The sequence below is a fragment of the Schistocerca americana genome, unplaced genomic scaffold (genome assembly GCF_021461395.2).
Source record: "Schistocerca americana isolate TAMUIC-IGC-003095 unplaced genomic scaffold, iqSchAmer2.1 HiC_scaffold_229, whole genome shotgun sequence".
Classification (NCBI taxonomy): domain Eukaryota; kingdom Metazoa; phylum Arthropoda; class Insecta; order Orthoptera; family Acrididae; genus Schistocerca; species Schistocerca americana.
In genome coordinates, this window is record NW_025725938.1 from 87,501 (window position 1) to 92,500 (window position 5,000).

General features: G+C 48.1%; 1 pseudogene; it reads right to left on the reverse strand.

The window, feature by feature from the left end:
* LOC124575243 overlaps positions 1 to 5,000 on the reverse strand; it is a 10,532-nt pseudogene that overhangs the window by 2,218 nt on the left and 3,314 nt on the right.

Genomic DNA, 5,000 nt, shown 5'->3' on the forward strand with positions numbered 1-5,000 from the left:
TCAGTACTTTATTCTTTAGCCGTTCTCTGACGCTTGGCAAAACTGCGTACACGCGCCTGCCCGTGGAAGAGCGATCCCACTCCTCCTGCCATAAATTTAACAGCTGATTCTTAATTGCTGTGATGGACGTAAGGGGTGCCCCCATTATATCTCTAACCCGCTCAATATCATGTCTATGTAACCAATATATCGCCGCATGTTGACGAATGATCAAGTCCAATGGACACAACCCCATTACCACCAACAGAGCATCAGTAGGACTAGTGCCAAAAGCGCCTACACATCTTACCAGCACATTTCTCTGCACTCGTCTGACCGTCATTGCTGGTCTCACCAAGGCTAGCCTGTGGGCCCACACACTTGCACCGTACCCAACTATAGGTGCCAATAAACAATTATGGTACATACGCAGTGCTTTCTGCGGCAAGTGAAAACGCCGCTGCCCTATAGTTATTAGTTTGTTAATCAAGGCCAAAGCCTTTGCAGCTGTCTGCTTTATATGCTCACCAAAATTCCAATTTTCATCCAGATAAACACCCAAGTATCTTGCGGATACTTGTCTGGAAACTATAACATCATTGATACGTACTGTTGGGTCTCTGTTAAGCTTACCCTTCAGCAACATGTATAGTGATTTTCTAGGTGCCACTTTCAATTTTGTTTGATTACACCAACCCTGTAACAGCCCAACAGCTACTCTAGCACGTTCTTCAATTACCAATCGGCTGTTCCCCTCCACAAGCATAACAAGGTCGTCCGCGTAGGCCACGACACCCAAGACTGAGGAATCCCCTTGCAAGATGTTCAGCAAGGGTTCCATTGTAATATCCCAAAAAACTGGGCCAACTACAGATCCCTGGGGACAACCCCGGGTTATTTGCTTGGACACCACAGCCCCGGGAGCCGTGATCCTTGCCAGTCTATTATTGCAGTAGGCCTCCAGACATCGATACAGCGGCCCTGGGCACTCAATCTCGCGCAAGCGCGAGAAGAGCGCCGGCCACCATAGGTTGTCGAAGGCCCCTGAAATATCCACCATAATACCCAGAACATACTTCGCACTGGCCGAGTGGACAGCCCGAGACACCTCATTGATCGCGTCCTGTGTGGAGCGACCCCTGCGGAATCCGAACTGCCGATCACTCATGCCATGCAAAGCCCTGTGGCTCAAGAGTCTGTCAGTGAGCAACTTTTCGAAAGCTTTCCCCAGCACATCCAAAAGGCAGATCGGTCGATAAGACTTGGGCAACTGCGGATCCTTGTCAGAGCCCTTCTTTATTATCACCACATCCGCTATTTTCCATCTGCTCGGATATGTTCCCAATTGTAGACATGAGTTATAAATTTTGACCAGATCTGGAGCAAGCTGAGGGGCGAGATATTGTAGTATTTCCACTGGCACCCCGTCAGGACCGGGCGCCTTCTTCCTGGTAAAAGAGTGGAGCGCTGCTACCACCTCCTCAAGAGAGAAAGGGTACACGTGTGCTCCATTTTCATATGATACCAATAACGCAGCTCGTATTGCCCGCTGCTCCTCAGTATCCTCCTCAACGACGTCGTCCGGCAACAGAACTTCCATCAAAACATTAGCTGTCTCTTCCCAAGTCTTGGTGCACCGCCCATTTTCCAGCTGCAGAGTAGACAGCATCGTGGGAGATCTGATCTTCTCTCGTACAAGCTTGTACGGGACCCCCCAGGGGTCCAATCCCAGCTGCTCATTCACAAAGTTCTGCCATGACTGCCGTCTTAGACGTTGTACGGACTCCTGGTATCGAGCCTTGAGGCGACGGTAAATCCTTAGGTGGTACTGTCGTTCTTCTTGTGTGAAGCCCCTTTGGTAATTACTTCTTGCCCGCCTGACAGACCGCCTGAGCTCACTCAGCTCTGGGGGCCATGGAGTAGCCTGTTTGCGAACAAACCTTGCTACCCGAGGAACGGACGAAGCAATAGCCGCCTCAATAGATGCCACTAGTTCGTCTACCGCTTCATCCACGTTATGTATCTCCTCCTCTGATCCAAGCCCTGGAGGACGAAACTCCTGTGCCAGCCGGTTCCAATCCGTCTTTCGATAATTATAACGTTCTACCCAGTCCCCGAGATCTTCTTCAACTTCCATATGGTAATCAAAGAAAATACAATTGTGGTCACTTACAGTAAGATTACTTACAACTCTCCAGTTTCTGATGTGTGGTGCTGCACTTAGAGATGCAAGCGTAACATCTATATTGGAAACAGCACCCGCCCTTCCTGAAAAGGTAGGCGGATAGCCAGGTTGGTTTATAACATCTAATTGCATCTGCATTATGAGATTCTCCAACTCAACACCTCGCTCATCCTGTTCCACACTAAACCACAAAGGGGACTTTGCGTTTGCGTCCATACATACAATGACCGGCTTTCCTTGTAACATTCTTAAGATCCAATCCAACTGACTAAGAAATCCCATGATATGTTGTCTGAATTGACAATATACATTTACAAGGAATACTAAATGTGACATCAAGTTAAGTTCAACAACGATTACGTGATCATTACAAAATTGTGTTAACACAGTTGTTCTAATCAGCTTATTCAGAACTACAACAGCGCTCATAGGATTCTCACCGGAGAATACCACTTGCGCAGTTGCAGGAAATCCAGGAATCCGACCAGCACAGGAGGCGGGTTCTTGAATTACTAAAATGTCCAGCATGTCATCTTCCGCAATCCTTCTTAACTCTTGCGTAACCAAATGGCTACGCATTGCGTTTATCTGTAGTACCTTAAAACTCCCCATCAACCAGGGGGGTAAAAAACATGCAGGCGACTGGCGGGCCAAGATTTCGAGAGATCTACAACGTTTCTACCGTACATTTTAACCATGTCCCGGTATATTTTTTCGAGATCGAATTTACGGCCCCGCCTGGCAAACACCTGCTCCACCAACTCCTTTAAATCATCAGATTGCGAAGGAATATTTGCCACGTGCAAACTTATACAATCCACGTCCTCCAAGGCTGGATAAGTAATATCTTGGCCATATCTATGTCCAGTCCGAACAAGCTGCCTCAGTGCAACAGTCAACAATGCTGGTTCCTCAAGCCTGGTTAACCGCAACTTATGTTCAAAATCATTATACACGTCTCCAGGACCAACTGCATTATAAAAAGTGCTTGCACCATTCAACTTTGCACTATTTACAATATTTACATTAGATCTACAGTTACTACCATCGCCACCAACATCCTCAGTAGAAGCTGTACTCGACTTTGCACTATTTACAAAATTTACATTTGATCTGCCACTACTACCACCACCACTACTACCACCGCCACCGTCTTCATTAGGGACTGTACCCGCGCCTTGATCTATAGTCTGTGAGTCTTGCTTCGCCGGCTCCTCCATCTTGGTTCTTGACAGTCGACTAGTTAGCCGACCGATCGCCGTCTCCAAGTCGACATCTGTTTGGATGCCGACGTCGACCATCGATCCTCCAGTGGCGCCCGGAACTTCTTCTGGGCTATACAGTGTACCTGTGGACAGAGCCTTACTAATTAACTTGCCCCGTTCCGCGTCCCTTTTAATTTTACTCGGAGATTTCTTTTTCGGCGCCTTAAGGGTCGCCATAATCAGTTCGCTGAATTATTCTGTCAAGGAACATGCGGTAGGTAGGGCAGTCTTTAGGTCCACCACACTTTCTTCCCCGCTTCTTACACGGTATACAGACCTGGGGTTTGTCCTTATTAGGACAGGCCTTCCTTTCATGACCCACCTGCCCACAATGGGCACACAGGGCATGTTCTTCCTGACAATACTTATTTGTATGGTTCAAGTCTTGGCACTTGGTGCAACGCGGCACCGCCAAGTAATCTTTAATATTTAACGCTGAATATCCGACGTACAACCTGCCAATTCTAGTAAGAGGCTTCCAAAGTTCCGGAGAGACTTCCACCACATGGTGAACTGTAAGTTTCTCCCTTGGTCCGACTTTAAATCTGAGTCTAAACTGGCTATCGAAATCCTCCCTTGTCATAGTCATGTCGAAATTCTGCACGTATATGGAATCCAACAAGCTGTCCGCACTCATATATGTCGGGACATCGTATAGGCACATCAAAGGCCTTCGCCTCCTAGGCGGTTCGCATTTGACCTTCTCAGTTAACTGAGGATTTGTCATAATACGCTGACTGTCTTCTTGAGTTGCCGTTTCCACGATCAGTACATTTTTTGCAGTTCTTACTGTATTTATTTTAATCTTGTCTCGCTTAGGATCTATACACTTCTCGAATGCAGTCTTGACTGCTCGAATATCCTCCCCCTCTTTTGGCTTGATAAACACCGTTGGGACAACCTTCTTGATATTTTCCTGTATTGTCTCTTTTGCCGATGGCGCCTTGACCACAGGGGTACTCGCGACCGCGGCATAAGATTTTGCAACTGGTGGCTGACTCCTGAGGCGTTCGTTTTCCTTCTGCAATTCTATCAATCTCCCCTCTAACTGGGAATGAGCCATTGCCCACCTAGCAACACAATCCCGAATATTATTTATCGCCTGATTACTAATTTTGCCATTCTTTACACTGGAATCCAGTAACTTTAAGAAACGAGCATGACGCTCGGCTACAGATAAAGCATCATCGTAATTCGAATCGCCTTCAAACGCATGGTCACTCTCTACTTGTTCAGCCATCTTGACGAAATGAAGAGAGTGAAAAGGAGGCCCGTCTCTTTCCCCGGACCGGCCTCTCTGGCATGGGGGGAGGCTAAATGCAGCTCGCTCACCGGTCACGCCCCTCGACCAAGAGCTCTCTACAACTGAGCTGCTAGGTTTAGCACGCCGTGGGTACAGCGCACTAGTCCTCTTCGATGGCTGCATCATCGAAGTTTTCTCCCGCTCCCTTACCGGCGAATGCCCCCCGCATTCCGGGAGAGCGGATTCACTCCCCGTCCTTCGCCCCCTACTAGGCCGAGTTCCCACCACAAGGCTAAAGACCCGGTCCTACTCAGGTGCCGGGCCGGTC